This window comes from Sceloporus occidentalis, unplaced genomic scaffold, assembly GCF_023333645.1.
Source record: "Sceloporus occidentalis isolate IW3139 unplaced genomic scaffold, rSceOcc1.0.p SCAF_2, whole genome shotgun sequence".
NCBI lineage: Eukaryota > Metazoa > Chordata > Lepidosauria > Squamata > Phrynosomatidae > Sceloporus > Sceloporus occidentalis.
In genome coordinates, this window is record NW_028316982.1 from 56,754,278 (window position 1) to 56,773,264 (window position 18,987).

The following is an 18,987-nucleotide window of genomic DNA, read 5'->3' on the forward strand; positions in this document are numbered from 1 at the left end:
GCTGAGAGGCCCAAAGTCACCCAGCGGGTTTGTATGGCCGAGTTGGGATTTGAACCCTGGCCTGCTACTGTGCTAGGCCACTACACCATGCTGGACCCTCCACTGTACTTAAAGGTCCAGTACTTATTTATTATTTGTTATTATGTACCTTCAAGTTGTTTTCCACCTTATGGAGACCTTAAAGCAAACCTGAAGGACCGCCTCTCCCCATACATTCCGCCCCGCACCCTCAGAACATCTGGGCAGCAACTACTTAGGGTTCCCGGGGCGAGGTTTGTCTCCACTACTAGGAGGACATTTTCCATCGCCGCCCCGGCCCTTTGGAACACGCTGCCCATAGAGCTCCGCTCAGCTACCTCCCTGGCCCAATTCAGACGGGACCTAAAGACCTTCCTGTTTGGGATTGCATTCCCTGATTAAAGTCCCTTAGGCCTCCTTCCTCCGCACTGGCAAAGGGACGGGCTAACCCGGGGCTTTTTTGTCTTTGTTTTTGATGAAATTGTTGTATGGTTTTATTGTTTCTTCTACTGCTTTTAACCTGTTGTAAACTGCCCTGATCTGTTGGAAGGGCGGTATATAAATAAAAATTTTATTATTATTTTATTATTATTATTAAACCTATCCTGGGGTTTGCTTGACAAGATTTGTTCAGGGGGGGTTGCCATGGCTTTCTGCTGAGGAGGTTGAGAGAGTGTGACTTGCTTGAGGTCACCCAACAGGCAGGGAAGCGAATCCTTGTCTCCAGTCCAACACACAAAGCTGCATCCCAAACTTCTATCCAGGAAGAATGTCAAAACGGCCTCCATTTTGAGCATGAGTGAGAAGCATGAATTGTCCTACATTTTGTGCTACATCATGTCCTACATTTTGTCCCAGTTTTGTGGAAGGGAATTATGGCAACCCTAGCTGGACGAGATCCGTCAAATTACCAACTTCGGCTGATACACCAGCTGCGCCCTTTCCTGGAACAGGGTGACCTCGAAACTGTAGTACATGCACTGGTAACCTCAAGACTTGATTTTTGCAATGCACTCTACATGGGGCTACCCTTGTGCCTAGTTTGGAAACTCCAGTTGGTACAGAATATGACAGTCAGGTTGGTCACGGGAACAGCAAGGAGTGACCATATAACACCAATATTGAAGTCACTCCACTGGCTGCCTATCAGTACAAGGTGTTGGTTATCACCTTTAAAGCCCTACATGGCTTGGGCCCAACCTATCTAAGGGATCGCCTGCTTCCATATAATCCGCCCTATACCCTCAGGTCCTCTGGGAGGAATTTATTACAGCCCTTAAAGACCAGGTGGACGGCGACCTCCCAGAGGACATTTTCTGCAGCTACTCCCAACTTATGGAATGGCCTGCCGGACGAGATCCATCAAATTACCAATCTAGAGAGCTTTAAAAAGGCCATTAAGACGGATCTCTTCCGGCAAGCCTTCCCGTAATAAAATGCTCGGCCACAAAGACGACTTCCCATCCAGTGAACTTTGCCCATGATGATTTTTATTTAGCTTAGTCAGTTTTAATATGTAGTTTTTAATCTTACATTGTTTAATCTTGTTTTAAGGGGGGTATTATGTATATATGGATGTATTTTAACCTGTTGTACGCCGCTTTGATTGCCTGGCAAAAAGTGGGATAGAAATAAAAAAAATATTATTTATTATTAATTTAGACAGTTTCAAAAAATCTGTCTAGATGGATCTCTTCCGGAAGGCCTTTCCTGAACAAATTCCCCAGCCTCAGAATGATTACCCTCTCACACCATGTATTTACTACCATATAATTTACCTGCCCGTGTCATGTTTATTATAAATTGATTTTAAAACTCTTTTAATTGTAATATATTTAATTCTTTTTTAAGGGGGAGATACTGTAATTTTTTGTATTGTATTTGGATGTTTTACTGTGTGCCACTCTGATTGTGTTGCTACGGAAGAGCAGGATATAAATAAAAGTTTTTATTTATTTATTTATTTGTTTATTTATTTATTTATTTCTTCAGAGAGGGACTTGCCTTTGCCTTCTTCTGAACTGGAGAGAGTGTGGCTTGCCCAAGATCACTTACTGGGGTTTCTATGCCCAAGAGGGGATTTGAACCCTGTTCTCCACAGTCATAGTTCAATGCTCAAAGCACTACACCATGCTGGCATAACGGGGAAATCTACATTAGAGTACCAGTTGAAAAGCACAGAAGCATTATGAATCTATTCTTGTCTATATTTTGAAAGAGGGATGGGAATGCTGCAATATTTATTTTATAAATGGTGACGACAACAATAAATAATAAAATAGATATTACATAAATAAAATTAGCAATTAAAATAAACTAAAATGTTAAATAAAGAAACGGGGAACACAAAAATAGATCTGTTTGTGACACAATTTCTAAGTGAGCTCCATTTCTGCTAACAGACAGACATCCTTTGAACTGTTTTGCTCTTTGGCTCCAGTTGGTGGACCTCGGAGTTTTAGTAAAAACCAAAGCTGATCCTGTAAGCCTAAAATATGCCCACATGTTTGAAATGATGCTTTAGAGGAACTAAATATATACTGCACAACACACATTCAATCTATTAGCCCTTTTCATGTACTTAATCAAAAGTGATGCAGCCATCTGTCCACATGTGTGTGGTTTTAATTGCATATTTAGGCTTTTCTCCACAGTATGAAAAAAGATCTGAATCTCTTTTTCTGATCTAGTCCAATTGTGGCACACACAGGCAAGCAGGGAATGAATTGGGCTAATAATGAGAGCATTTTCTGATGGAGTTTATGCTCCTTTCCTTCTTAACAGGTGCAGTTCCTGGTATGCTGAAAGCCAATTAAATTAGTAATAATTAGCTGCTGAACACCAGAGCCTCTGTCAGCTAATTATTAAAATCACCCCAGAGACATCAGGAGGTAGTAGACTCTTTTTCACTAGGAGAAACATTTAAAAAAAAAAAACTCTAAAATTATGCATTCTGGATGGGATGTGAATATTCCTATGGGTGCAATCCACAGAAAAGTATGAGTATTTAAATCCCATTGAAATCAATGGGACTTGAATACACAATTAAACACTGCAGTCCCATTGATTCAATGGGACTTAATTCTCATTATATTATGCCAAGTGGATGCAATCCAGGGAGACACAGAACACTAATACAAGCTGCAGTTTATGTCCAGCAGTGTCCTTCCAGCTCAGTTCTTCAGAGTGGTTCTCCCACCACACTACAAGCTCCAAAATGATTTTTGAATGCTGCAACATTAGGTCCGTCAGACTTTGAAAAGTCCTGAAGTGGACTTTTACTTTAGAATATTGGCAAATAAAATAGCACACTTCTCAAAGCTGCATTTCAAAACATAATTGCCCAGTTTCAAAACAGGCTTTGCTGGTCTAACTGATAAACACACACACAATGGATAAGGACAATTTGCCCAATTAGTGGGAAGAGGAGAAAGTCAACAATGAAGTTAATGATCAAATTAGAGATCAGCTACCTGTATTTAGCTGTTTCATGTTTTATCATCAAGACCAAGAGCCACTTTTCCAACAAACTTCCTCCTACCTTTTTGATGGATTTCTATCTAGTCTCTTCCTCTAGTGCCATATCTGTTCTTCTCCATTCCAGCAGACTTACCACAAGAAGTAGTGGGTGATGACAGTCTGTATCCAACAGCTGAAAGATTTCTCTGTTTCAATGGCCTACAGTGCTTTTGTTGTAGATCTGGAGCATGGTAAGTCATTAAAATTGCAGGCTACTCACTAAACTGGCTCCTGGTGTAGGATGAAAACCTATATCAATAATAATAATAATAATAATTTGTTTTATTTATATACCGCTATTCCAAAGATCATAGCGGTGAACAGCAAGTAAGCTAATTAGCAAGTAAGCTAATTTGCCCCCAACAGTCTGGGTACTCATTTTAGCGACCTCGGAAGGATGCAAGCCTGAGTCGAGCTTGGGCCCTTTTGCTGGTCTTGAACTCGCAACCTTGTGGTTTTGAGTGAATAGCTGCAGTACAAGCATTTAACCACTGCGCCACCAGGGCTCCTAGTGGGCCCTAACAGGGAACTGGGATCTTAGCAGCTACCTAAAGATGTCAGATGCTTTCCCTAGCTTTGCCCAGTACTACTCATTGTGTGTTTTAAAACTGAGTAGTTTACTTGACTTTGTAGACTTGTGCGTGCAAGGCTAGGACCCTGGACTAGTTTTACAAAAGAAGACTCCCTCTGTGCACCTGTGGGAACTACTCTAGGAGTGGTGTAGAAATCAATTAAATAAAAGAATAAATGGTAAATAAAATACAAAGTACAACACAACAGCATAAATATCTTTACATGTGCAGCCAGTCCAAACTGAGTCAGACTCACAACTTGATCCCATGTGTTTTACTCTATTACTTAACCAAAAAAAAAAAAAAAAAAAAGGCTGGTAATAAAACAGACATGCAAAGGGGGCGGGTCTGGAAATTATGAAAAAAAAAACTATTGCCTTTTTGCTTCTTCTACTAGGCCCTAGCTAGCTGTGGGGGTGGAGCAACTGTGTCTATTGAAACACTGATAATGTGGTCATGCATACATATAAACCCAGTTTTCAATGTAATGCATTTTTGCCTCAGGTACTTTGCTCTGTTTGCTAGCTGTCCGATGAAATAAGAAAGTAGAAATTGTTTAGACAGCAATTCTATGCTCTTTGGTAAGGCATCTGAGGAGTCATTATGATGCAATGGAAATGTTAGTCTTCTGGAAGAGAAGAAAGCTCATAGAGGTCCTACCAGTGCAGTGAAGGACAATTCTTCTGCTTTAGTGAAGTTGAAGGCTTTCATGGCTGGCATCCATAGTTTTTTGTGGGGTTTTTGGGCTATGTAGCCATGTTCTACAAGAATAAACTCTTCTAGAACATGGCCACATAGCCTGAAAAACCCACAAAAAACTATCTTCTGCTTTTCTTATCCTATCAGTGATGCCAAAGGAGAAGGGAGCCAAAGGAAGCTCTGGATCTGCAGGAACCTGAACCATAATATGCCTTCTCTGGCCAGAACACTTTGGATTGGCTGTTCCATCAAATGGTTTCTTTATCCCAGCCTCAGAACTGACTTGACCATCTGCAACCCTATGGATACTCACCTGAAAGTGTATCACATGGCATTTAAGTGATGCTGAATTTTGAATCAACATGCATAGTATCACATAAATAAATAAATTAGAATAAACACCTTGCAAAGGAATTTTGCTCTAACATCATGACGACTGGTAAAAAAAAAAAATACACAGAGAAGCCATGTCTCAGGACACTAGGATTTCCAGCTAACATTTATTAATAATAAAAGCTCAGCACATTTCAGGCTAATCTGTATATCTCAAGACGTGCTTCAGGGGTCATTAGAAAAGTCTGGAGAAAATACTCTTGTAAATATATCTTCTATTCTGTCCAGCGGCACTGATATATAGTTACGAAACAGTCAATTGTTTTTTGCCAGCTATTCTGGCAGATTATTTTGCTACAGCATTCTGCAGATCTAGCATCCTGAAATGTGGTGGTCTCACTCTATCTCGTTAATAAGAAAGAGTAGCAAGAAAATTAGAGACCAAACGAGACTTCTGCCTAAATCTGTTTTACAAAGAGTTATAATTCTTTAACAAGGAGCAAGGAAACATCTCCATGTTTGTCCAGAACTAGGAAATAAATGGAGGAAAATTTTGGAATGTGGTATGCAAAGCTTGTGCCACTGCCTCAAATAATTTTCTAATATGAGTTGCTCCTAGGCATGCTCTTTAGGCATTATTTTGGCTTCTTGTTTTTTCTTTTTCTTTTTGGAATCAGGAGATCATGGAAGACTAAACAGAGCTAGAGGTGGAGAGATGTCTCATTTTCTGGTTACTCTGCATCCATCGCTTGCTCATATTTTTTTTCATTTGCCTTACTATTTTGAAAAGCAACCCCACAGTCCTTTCTGTAGCAAAAGCCTAGCAATTTGCAACCTAAGTAACACATTCTAATATCAGCATATTTTTTCCCCAAGAGCAGCAGAAGTAATTAGGCACAGCTTTGGTATACTTCTGCTTGACCATTCCTCTGATTTAGGCAGTCTTTATGCATTCCAAATGAACAGTAAACATGATATTGTCACGTAGAAGGCAGCCTACCAAAATACAGAAATATTCATATCTGTACAGAGGAAACACACACACCTTTAGCTAAATCAGTCTCATAAAGAATTGTGCAAACAGTACATCATGAACTTTTTACTGCAAGAGACTCATGTAATCTAAAAAAAAAACCCACAAAAGGGGGAGTAGCCTGGTTACCCACAAGAGAAATCCCAAAGGCCATTTTGTCATGTTACCACTATTAGGCCAAACAAAAAGGAACAGCATTTTCCATGCAAAGTTTAAAAGCCTCATGTTTCTTTATTTGGAAAAGATGATTACTGTATATAAAAAAAAGTCTGCAGGAGATGTTAGAGTTCATTATGTTAAGAGTTGGATAGTCTATATCTTGTCTTGAGATGGAGGATGGGTCCTCAGGTAATTAAATAAGATGTAAGGTGTATCCATACTGCAGAATAAAAGCGGTTTGACATCAGTTTAACTGCCATGACTCTATCCTACAGAATACGGGGTTTTGTAGTTTGATGTGGTATTCAGCCCGGTCTGTCAGAGAATTCTTGTGTCTCACCAAACTACACATTCCAGAATTATGAAGGACAGAGTCATGACAGTTAAAGTGATGTCAATCTGCTTTAATTCTACAGTGTGGATACACCCTCAGTCCATATCCTGTATCCCCATCTACTTTGTTTGACATAAAGAGGTTCTATCATATGTGCTAGGAGAACTGGTGCCTTTGCCCATTGAAATAAATGCTCCTTGCATGTAGATGCAAGGAAGATGTAGGCTGGAAGTACACTTACAATGGTACACGTAAAGCTAAAATCTGGTAATATAAAGCATAAATGGATACAACTGATCTCTTTCCTTGCAGCCACACAGAGAAGGGAGGGATTAACATTATACTGTGTGCAAACTCAGCCAATGGCTATCATTTCAGTCAAGAGAATTTGGAAGCATCTGTCTATGTGGGATGGATTCCCAACCTGAATTCTGGGCACAGACCCATGCCTCTCCCCCCCCCCCCCCGCCCTAAAAATGTCTTGCAACGTCACACAGCAGGGCCTTCATGGCAAGGAAAAACGCCTCAGTAACGACAAGCTGCTCATGGTGGGAAACACAGCCAATTTAATTTAACAGAAGGGATTCACATCATGGCTCACAGTTGTCCATTAACAGAACAAACACCGTTCTCCACATTGCCGCTGACACCACCACCACCACACCCTGCACTTGGTGACTGAAGCAAATCTTCCATGAAAATACATTTCCTATAATGTCCTGGTCATGGTTGGAGGGAGCTGTAGCACATTTCCATAAAGCCACCATGTGGAAAATTGCCTTGCTGTTCAAATGGACTAATGTGAAAGAATTTCCTTTTTCTAGCTGAGAAACTCAATCGTTTAAAAGAGACAGAGACTAAAATATTATCAGGTCACTTGGTGCCAGCAACAAGGAAGAGACCTCAAAATTAAGACTGCAAATTCAACAGCTTTAAATAAAAAGCAAAACCAAACTGCACATCACCACCCACTGGAAATAATCATGTATACGCAGCAAGCTACTAATAAAATTCCTTACTGACATTACTAGGCACCCACTTCCAAAAGTCAGACTTAAATCCCAGGACTAACTAACTTTTCTTGAACAACATTTCAGATACTAACCAATATAACTACCACAGGTATGATGAATAAATCCCCTTATCAAGCACATCACCTTACTACTTACAGAGATGTAATGAGATAAGGGTGAAGCTAGAAATGTTAGGCATCCAGACCTGATGGCCAGGAACACAATATCCATACATGGCAATTTGACACCAAGATTTGTTGCTTAATATGATAAACTCTATCTGATTATAAGCTCTATTGCTTTATAATGGAGAGATTCATTCAAACTGGGCATGGCCTACCCAGAGTGAATGTCTGACACACAACAGGATTGCGCCAAAACTCACCACCTGCATTGTGGCCTCCTTTACTTTCAACCATGTTCAATTGGAGTTCATTATAACCTCAGGTTGAGTCTCCCTTTTCTGAAATCCAAAATACTCAAAAATCTAAAATTGTCCATATGGATGGCTGAGACAGGGACACCTTTGCTTTCAAATGGTTCACTGTACACAAACAATATTAAAAATATTGTATAAAATTACCTTCAGGCTATGTTTATAAGGTGTATATGAACATAAATGCATTTTCTTTTTAGAATCATAGAATCATAGAGTTGGAAGAGACTACAAGGGCCATCCAGTCCAACTGCCCTGCCATGCAGGAAATCACAATCAAAGCATCCCTGACAGATGGCCATCCTGCCTCTGTTTAAAGACCTCTAAGGAAGGAGACTCCACTACACTCTGAGGGAGTGTGTTCCACTGTCGAACAGCCCTTACTGTCAGGAACTTCCTCCTAATGTTGAGGTGGAATCTCTTTTCCTGTAGCTTGCATCCATTGCTCTGGGTCCTAGTCTCTGGAGCAGCAGAAAACAAGTTAGCTCCCTCCTCAATATGACATCCCTTCAAGTATTTAAACAGGGCTATCATATCACCTTTTAACCTTTTTTTCTCCAGGCTAAACATCCCCAGCTCCCTAAGTTGTTTCTCATAGGACATGGTTTCCAGACCCTTCACCTTTTTATTTGCCCTCCTTTGGATACACTCCAGTTTCTCCACATCCTTTTTAAATTGTGGTGCCCAGAACTGGACACAATATTCCAGGTGGGGCCTGACTAGAGCAGAATAGAGTGGCATTATTACTTCCCTTGATCTAGACACTATACTTCTATTGATGCAGCCTAAAATCACATTGGCCTTGTTAGTTGCCGCATCGCACTGTTGACTCATGTTCAATTTGTGGTCTACTTGGACTCCCAGATCCCTTTCTCACATAGTTTCATTCAGTCAGGTGTCCCCATCCCATATCTGCGCATTTCATTTTTCCACCCTAAGTGCAGTACCTTACATTTCTCCATGTTGAATTTCATTTTGTTAGCTTTGACCCAGCTTTCTAATCTATTAAGGTCATTTTGAATTTTGATCCTGTCCTATCTCTAAGCAGTCTCATTATGTACAATTACATACAGTATATGCAAATACAGGTATTCCAAAAAATTTTTTTTAGAAAAATCTGAAACCCAGAACACTTCTAGTCCTATTCTGGATAAGGAATATTCAACCTGTATCTAAAATATACCATCAATATACTTGGGAATGGAGAGTGCCAGACAAGCAATCCCACCCCAAAAGAAGAGATAAAAAACAATACATAAAGAGGAAGCCTATCAGTAAAGAGCTTCCAGTCTTTATTCTAACAGTAAGGGCTCAGGCAACAGAAAACTGGGAGAAATCTAACAACACTTGGGGGATGAAGAAGGGAATGGGAGCTCAACAACATCCCCATTTGCTAAAATGGGATGGATATTGCATATTATATTCAAAGGGGTTTGCTGTAACTCAGCACATCCATCCTATAACCCTATCCTGTGAGTGAATTAATAATCTGACACTACAGATAGGGAAGAATGATCTGTCACTCAGTTGATAGACTGAACAAGAATCTGAACTCACTGCCTGACACAAGTAGTTCTTTATCCATCACAGTCTTATAAGCCATGCTCTCAAGACTGAATCTGCCATTTACATTTCACTTGGTATAACATGCTTCAAGGATGGTGACTGAAACGGGGTAGGCGAGAACTTTCTCCCAGTGCAATAGAATGAAATACCATTTTTTTCAAGGCGGCACAAGACAATATGAACTAAGTTGTGGAAAAACCCTTTATACTTGTCCAACAGAGTATCATACTTAGGCAATTCTCCATTCATTTGATCATTTCTATTCTACAATGGGCTCTTTGTATCCACTGGGGTTTGGGTCCAGAACCACTACCTCACCCCCATAGATAACAAACTCCGTAGATGCTCAAGTACCATTAAATCTAATGGTATAGTAAAATGCTAGAGCAAATCTGTTTCTAAGCCTTATATAAAACAGCAAAATCAAGGTTTGCTTTTTGGAATTCTTAGTTTTTTGGGGATATTTTCAAGCCATGATTGGTTGAATCCATGGATAAAGAATCTGTGGAAATGGAAGGCTGACTGTACTTTTAATAGATGAAAAGTTCAGTAGAGAAGAACAAGGAGTGAACCTGTTCCAACCAATATGAGGAATGAAGAATCAGAGCATACAGTGTATAGAATTCAATGGGCTTCTTTTTGGACAACAGGAAAATAAGGGACAAGCAGATATTTCAAGTAGAACATTTTTTTTGCTAGCTTCATACATGTTAGAAACCCCCTGAGTCCCCTTTTCACTTTGCTGCTCTCCAAACCTACTCCACCACCACTCTTTTTTATTTTTCATTAATCATTTCTTCCCTCCATCAGGTGCTTATTCAGCCTTCTTCTCTCCTATCCCGCTTACCAGGCAGCAGTACCCCTCCCTTAATTTTTTCAAGAATTCAGGAGGCATGCAGAGGAAAGCATCCTCTGGCGCTACCTGGAGACCCTCTGGAGAAACGAATGTCCCAGGCAAGACTGTTGGTTCTTCTCTGGTGACTAAAGGAGATTTACTAATTTACCACCTACTGACTGAAAATGGTACTTCACGTTATGGACATATTTTAATGAAGTAAAATTAATGAATCCATTAAAAATAAAGCCAAGCATTCCTAAGGCTCTCTTGCTAGCAATGGGAAATTGAGTCTAGGCATTATGGTTTTCAGATTATGGTGAACTCACAGAGTGGACATTTCGCTTTTTATTATTATAGATAATAAGTCTTGAAATAAACCTACTCTCAGCTACTATACCATGCCAACTACAGGCACTCAAAGAGATCTAAAACTACAAACACTGAACCACAGTGCTCTCTAGCACACATAACAGTAGGAAGGAGCATGAGGTCAAAATATGAGGATTACGAAGCCATCTGAGGCTCAGAAACAGATTTACTAAAAAGGTTATGTTCTATTAAAGTGGGCCAAAGAGCACAGGGAAAAACATTCTCTAATAAAGGTCAGAGGCAGAACAGATTTGAGATTTAGTCTGTCCAATTTTCAAAAAGATAACATGTTAACCTACCGTATATACTTGTCTATAAGTCGAGAAATTTATGCCCAAAATTTGACCCCAAAATCCTGGGTCAACTTCAATACCTCCCCACTTTCCCTCCCTTCCTGGGAATGGCCTGCTGGAAGCAAAGAGTGTGCAGGGTGATTTTTATTTCTATGGGAGCAACAGCTGATCCAGTCACAAACACACACACCTTCCTCCCCACTTTCCCTAGTCCAGCAAGCATGCACGTAACACCCACACACACTTTCTCTCCCTCCCTGCCTTAGCTCCTTTTACATTTGGCATTCCCCCAACTGACTCTTCAACCCCGCCTCCTCCTCACCCTCTGTGGGAAGACAAGCCAGCCATTGCAGACAACTGTGGACTAGCCAGCAGTAAAGAGCTTCCATTCCGGGGAGAGTCTACTGTAAAAGTAGCTTTCTTGGCAAGACTGTTTAACCCCACTTCAAGGGGAAAATGGCTGCAACTCTTTGGTGCTTTCTCCCTGAAGCAGAGAAATAGCCTCTGTCCACTGCCAGGGAAATGCTGAAGAGCCATGATAGAGCTGAGGAGCCTCAAAGTTTTGCCCTCAACTTATCCACGGGCTGTACTAAAATCCATAACTTTGGCCCCAAAATTTGCCCTCATCTTATACATGAGATCGACTTATAGTTGAGTAAATACAGTATTCAGTAGTTTTATGTATCTTTCTAAATATATTTGAGCTCCACAGTCTGAAAGGACAAGCAGTTTCTAGCTAACCAAGAAATTAGAAATGCCAGCTTTCAGATTAAGACACTAGGACATGATCCAAGCATTAAACATTTTGCTGGAGATACAAGGCCAAGACTGGAAGGCCATGAAATTGGCTCGTGCTCTTTTTCTTATTATATCTACTTACAAAGGGCCTTGTTTGAATGAAAGGCAAAAAGATCTTGTTCAATGCCCTGAATTAAAGGATGTTTGAATCAAACCCAAAGTCCAGACATTTTCTTTTTGAAATAATTCGCTCTGATGTTTGAGGACAGCTACACACATAATGCCTTTGTAGGGGAAGAAATTGCATACTGGGCACACGCTGGATGCCACAGTCACAGAATTTTATGGTGGTGATGGTGGGTTTCCAGAAAACATCTCCTTCATTTTATAGTCCCTGCCCACTTCATATTTTCCCACTGTTTCTCCCATCTTTTTTAATCTCTACAAAAAGAATCTTTTAGTGCTGAACATACCCAATGTCATATGTGAAAACTGTGTACATTTTTTAACAATTACAATTTTGTAAAAGCCATGGGGGGAAATAGATCTCTGCATGATTTTTGCATGAATGTATATTAATGTAGGATTCCTACAGCAAAAGAGTTACCGTATCTCCTTGGTGAAGTGGGATAATCACTACATGGAAATTATCTGGCTTGGAAACAGTCACATCTACACTGATACTCGAGACTCATTCAGATCACCTTTATTTCCCTAAACCTCCAGAGAAGTGTATCACTGGATATAATATCAAAAACTAACTTAATAGAAATGTAGAGATTGCTGGGGTTCAGAGAAATAGTATTAGCTGTGTTTGCATGTCAAACTAAAGCACTGTTTATGCTAGCCAGGATTTGGTGCTTTAGTCATAAACTTTCCTAAAGACAAACAAAGGCCTGTTACAGACTGCCAAAATAAAGCTGCTTCGGGTCTCTTTGGAGGTATGCTATTTAAATGATGCATGGGTCCTAAGAGTCCGGAGGTCCCGCCAAAGCCCCACTCCATTCCTAAGCACTGGAGTGCAGCTTTGGTGCAGCTTCCAGATTCTTAGGATGCATGCATCATTTAAACAGCATACCTCCAAAGAGACCAGAAGCAGCTTTATTTTGGCAGTATGGCCCCATACAGACAGGCCAAAATAAAGCTGCTTGGGGTCACTTTAGAGGTATGCTGTTTAAATGATGCATGCATCCTAAGAGCCGCACCAAAGCCATGATCTAGTCCTAAGGCCTGGAATGCAGCTTTGGAGCAGCTTCTGGACTCTTAGGACACATGCATCATTTAAAGATCATACCTCCAAAGTGACCTGAAGCAGCTTTATTGTGGCTTGTCTGTATGGGGCCTAAGTAACAGGCCAAAGAAACTGGTTTGTCTCACCTATTTTGGGCTTGTTTCTGCATTGCTCAGTTTTTATGGTTTTTTTTTTGTCTTCTTTTTCTTTTCTCATATTGATTGTTGTTATTGCTTGTTGTCAAAAATAATGTTTTAAAATTAAAAATCTGGTTTATTTCTTACTTCACTCCCATACTTCTATGAATCTCAATTTTGGGTGGACAGCTAGGGAAACAAGAAGGGACAAGTCACATTTCAAACATAATGACATGCCACAGTTTAAACTTTCTAGCGATTGTAAATCAGATGCAAGTCAGGTCTACTAGTAGTGTTTTGTAGTTGGCTAATTGCTTGCGAAGACAGGTTTGAACACAACAGCCCGCCATCACTCATATAGCACAGCAGTTTAGGGACTGAAAGGTTTATGGAGAGGCAGCATGGTATAGTGGGTTGAGCGCTGGGCCATAACTTTGGAGATCGGGGTTCAATTTCCTGCTCGAGAATAAAAACCCACTTTAGGCAAGGTACACTATCTCAGCCTCAAAAGATGGCAATGGCAAACCCCATCTGAAGAAACTTGTCAAGAAAACCCTGATGGCACACAATAACAACAACAACAAAGACTTTAAACCAGGCACGGACAAATTGGTCTGTTACTCTGGTATGTGTTACTTTCATATCTGTTTACCTGTCAGCCTACTGTGTCACCTTTCTGTACTAACGCCCCCCCAAAAAAAACAAAACCCTGACTTGCACCAAAATCCACAGTTTAAATAGTATTAAACATAAAGGTTTAACCAACTGTCCTAATCTCCATTACTAAGCTGACAGGCATTTGATGAGTAACTATATAAAGGCCTGCCTTACACAACGTGTTCGATACTACAACTTTTATGCTGGTTTGTGTGTTTTAGTGATGCATGCTTTAATCAAGTTTTTTGCTTCATCTTGTTTAAACCTTTGTATCTTGTGGATTTTTAACCATGTCTTGTTGCAAGCTTCTTTGAGTCCTGATATTATATTGATGATGATGATGGCAGGGAGCCAGCAGGTAATGGAGTCTAAAGGCTGCATGCAGTCTGAGGGCCACACTATGTCCACCTCTGCTTTAGGAATAAGCCAAGGCTGAACTATATTACTTTAGAAAGGCTCTTTCCGTTCTGCAAACAACAACTTTTGACAGCCAGTAATGACAAAGTCCAACTTATTTCTACTGCAGAGGAGTGTGCCCACTACCCAGAATGAAAACACAAGCAGGACTCCCCTTCCTCCACTGCCACAACTGCAAGACATAGACAGAGCTTCCGACAGCAATACCAATGATGTCAAGACAGACTCGGAACCCTGAAAAGAAAAAGAAATGGGACTGTGTGTGTGCATGCATGCATACATTGTATCCATTCCACTGAAGAGCACAAAGGAGAAACACTGAGGATATCTTCTGAAAAACACAAGAAGCTAGTCAGATGCTCAGATAATAGAGTCAGAGGGGAGGTCTAGTCATCCAGGAGGCCTCACCTCTAGCTGACAGCTCTAAATCTCCAACCACAGTCTCTACTTTTCTATGGAGACAGGAAAAAAGAACCCCTTGAAGAGTGAACGTTTGAGAGGAGCTTTTTGCAATTTAAAACATTTTTGTGGCTCAGACTTTTTTTAGTCCTTAACTACCAGGTAATCTTTTGGATGTGGAAGTTATGCCTAAAGCTGATCGGACTCCCCTCTCCCCCTCAAAAAGTCTCTGAAATTCAATAATAATGTTTTTCCTTTTGCCCTCCTCCCTAGTCTTTGGGACTATATCTACTTCCAAACATAAAAAACTCCCTTGGCATCACCTTAGAGACAAAGAACACCATCACATGAATAGAAATGAGCTCCAGGAATTTTGCTGTAAATTACTGACATCTTTGGAGGATTAATATGGAGAAGCATGTGAAAAAGTATAAAGAGGTTTTCAAGTTTGCACATTCAAGACCAATTACCTGCCTCTTGTACTTCACTTACTCAATGAAAGTTTAGCTTGAAAGAGTCACTGAGTAACTACAACATCATTAAATTAAAAGCTAAACTTTCTCACTTGCATGTGTTTCCTACAACTGTTTACCTGCCTCCCAGATTTATGACCTCTCCATTGATGTGATTAAAGCAATAATGTTTTGTTTTTGTTTCTGCTTAAGAAACAAAATTTTCTCCATTCCCTTCAAGAGATTAAACACACAAAATACTTTGTACTGCATCTACACGTTAGCTACTGGCCCCTTAAAAGTTAAAACCACCTTCTTAACTCTGCACACACACTCTTTCAACACTTGGCCAGCACAAGAGATGAAGAAAGCCAGAGATCTTCTCATAGAAACATAGAGTTGGAAGAGAACACAACAGCCAGTGAAGGACTACACAATCAAACACTCCAGACAGATGGCCATCTGACCTCTGTTTAAAAAACCTCAAAAAGAGACTCCAGCACTCTTCCAGGCAGTGTAACCCACTGTCCAACAACTCTTGCTATCAGGAAGTTCTTTCTAGCATTTAGGTGGAATCTATTTTCCTGTGGTTTGAATCAATTACTCTGTGCCCTAGTCTCTGCAGCAGCATCTCTTAAAACAGCATTTTCTCATCTATCAAAACAGCATCATTCCCTGACTTTGATACCATACCCATGACAATTATGGGACTAATCAACATCAGAGGACTCAAGGAGACTTAAGTGGAGGTTATTAGACCAAAAATGAATTGCTGCCATCCAGAGGAGCTTCTTCCAGGTTTTCTAAATCCCGTTACAGACTGCCAAAATAAAGCTGCTTTGGGTCTCTTTAGAGGTATGCTATTTAAATGATGCATGGGTCCTAAGAGTCCGGAGGTCGTGCCAAAGCCACACTCCATTCCTAAGCACTGGAGTGCAGCTTTAGTGCAGCTTCTGGATTCTTAGGATGCATGCATCATTTAAACAGCATACCTCCAAAGAGACCCGAAGCAGCTTTATTTTGGCAGTCTGTAACAGGCCTAAGGTTCACCTTGTGACCTGTTCCCAAGTGTATGACAGAGAGAAAATAGGGAAAAATCAAGTTCCATGTTCTCAAAATGCACCTAATACCTGAGTTTTCACTTTTCCAGCCTTTCCCTTCACTTTGCTCTTGCATCTTAATTTAGGCCTTGGTGAGAACGGTTGTGTAGAAAATGAAGCTAAATAAAAAACAAACAAACAAACAAACAATGCAGTAATAGTGTTGGACATTTCTGAGAGCCAGTGGCTTTCTTGGAATCCAACTTTGCAATCACAGCATATTTTCTAAGGGTAACCATTCTCACTAACCACTTAATAAACTGTTTTTTTTTTAGTTGAAACAATTTCTGCTAGCCAAAGCAGATACATAACTCACATGTTTTGATACCAAGTACTTCTTCAGTACCTGTGTAATGGCAAAAAACAAAGCTGTATTATGAAAATCAAGAGCATTCTGCTAGATTGCTGAGAATTACCCTTTCAGCTAGTAAATTCTAAGGAAAAAACAGTAGACTGCATGAATTGCATTAGTAGTAGATCGTTCTTTTTAGCATGTTTGGCACCTCACACTTGGACAAAAAACCCATTATCTTTGCATCCATTTTTTAAAAATTAAAATTAAATGCTGAATGACAGTTCTGCAAGCTCTCTAAGGACTATCTGAAAGGAGCTTAATGGGTTACACTTCTGGTATTTCAGGACCACTATTTGAAAAATCCTGCTCTAAAGGCTATAACAACTGCAAGGACTATTTTCATAAACTGAGTAGAAGGCCACAGTCCTTTCTTTCTCAGATGGAAGAGTAGGTACTGTCACCCATGTTTAAATAGCTTCGAGGCTATATGAATACAATGTACTCTTCACAAACCTAGCCTTTGAATTTCTGTCTATAATAGCACCAAATGACTTGGCTTAAGTAACCTAATTGATTGCCCCTTGTCAGAAGGCAGATTGAGCCCTAGTCAATCAAAATTGACCTCTTAATAGTAGCATCCCTCTACAACAGCTGAGACACACAGATGTATCCTCAGTGATTTCAACCTTTACAATAGAATTTCTCCTAGAGGCTCACAAACACCCAAATCTAGGGATTTATTTCTTTATTATATTTAAATGTATATGCCCCTTTTCCATCAATAAAAGTCCTTGGACTAGCAAATGAAACAATAACAGATAAAAACTTCAACAGTAAAAAAAATCTAATAAAAAGGGATTTTGAGATAAAAGGGGAGGAAAGAGACCAAAACCAACTGTTGCAGAAGAGAAGAGTTTTTACTAATCTCCTAAATATAGTGAGAGAGTGGGCTTGCCGGATCTCTCTAGGGAGAGTGATAACACAATGCAGTCTATTTCTAGTTGAGAAACAGCTCACCAGCAGGTCTTAATACATAAGGGAGGAGACACTGTTAAGGGAGAAGAACATTCCCAAGGTATCCCAAGTCTGGGGCATGGGTGCTTTAAAGTCAAAACCACTTGGTTGGTAGCCCAACTGATAGCCAGTGAAGATCAGAAACACTTTGCAGCCTGCTTCAGATAATAGCTTCACAGCCACATTTTGAAAAAGCCAAAGTTTGCAAACTGTTTTGAAGATAGCCTCATGCATAGCACATTAGAACAAAAAAGTAGGAAAAGAACCCACTGGAGCCAAGTCCTTAGGCCTTCAAAGCAAAACAGCCAAAGTTTGAAAAACTAAGTTTCTATTCAGTCCTCCTAATACTGTCTAGCAAGCAAAGGAAAAAAGACTGAAATTGATTTGTTCCAGATCTATCTCATCCAAGAATACTAAGTGCTCACATATTATGAATTACATTGACTAAAATGGCCACTTTCATTTTTGTAGAAAGGCAGGATATAAATAAAGTTACACCTTCTTCCTCATTCTCCTATCTGACCTTCACCTCTGCCAACACCTGGTTTCAAAACAAATTATCTCCAACAGCAGTCTTACAACAGCTTCTTTAAGGACATCTGGCACTAGTCCTCTATATTTTAATAATTAGGAAGATTATTAAAGATAATTGTTTCCATTTTTGCCAAGCCTATAGAAGGGAAAGTGGGAAAGAGTAGAAAAGACAAAGGAATCAAAGACAAAAGACTGAGAAGATTAAAAAGATGAACAGCACCAGTATTTCAGTTCACATCCTCAGGTGTTAACAATTCAAACTCTTCCAATAAAAATTGGGCAAGAGGAACCTCTGAATGCCTTTACTAAATACAGAACAACCAAAAATAGAATCCAAGCTGAAATGGATCCAAGTTATTGTATCCATAAAGTATTCCTCAAAATGTGCTATTGAACATTCTATAGCCTCAAATGGATGGGAGCTTGGCTGAAGCAACTTTCTCATCACTTTGAAAAGTCCTGCTAAATGAGAGCACACAAAAGCTACTGTGAAACAGAAGGGGAAGGACTGGAAGAGCCCAAAAATAGGCCTTCATATAATTTCTAAGCCATGTTCAGTCATGTCATAATGAAATTTCCTCCGCTTGTGCTGCAGCCATTATCGCTCCTGCCATACTGTACATTGGCAAAAAGAATAACTGAATTTTGTAAGAAGAAATTTCCCTATTCCTAAAGCTTTCACAGAACAGCAGCAGAATCAGACAAACAAGGGATCTGTTAGTATTCATGGTGGAACCTTCCACCCTTCTCCAGATGTTAGAGCAGCCTTCCTTCAAGCTAGGTCTCCATACATTTTTGACAACCTCTACCTGGAATGCTGATAATCGTGGT

General features: G+C 40.0%; 1 protein-coding gene across 1 annotated transcript in view; it reads right to left on the bottom strand.

Moving 5' to 3' along the window:
• Positions 1-18,987, bottom strand: part of HS6ST1 (heparan sulfate 6-O-sulfotransferase 1) — a 276,654-nt gene that overhangs the window by 222,379 nt on the left and 35,288 nt on the right. The window lies entirely within an intron of this gene.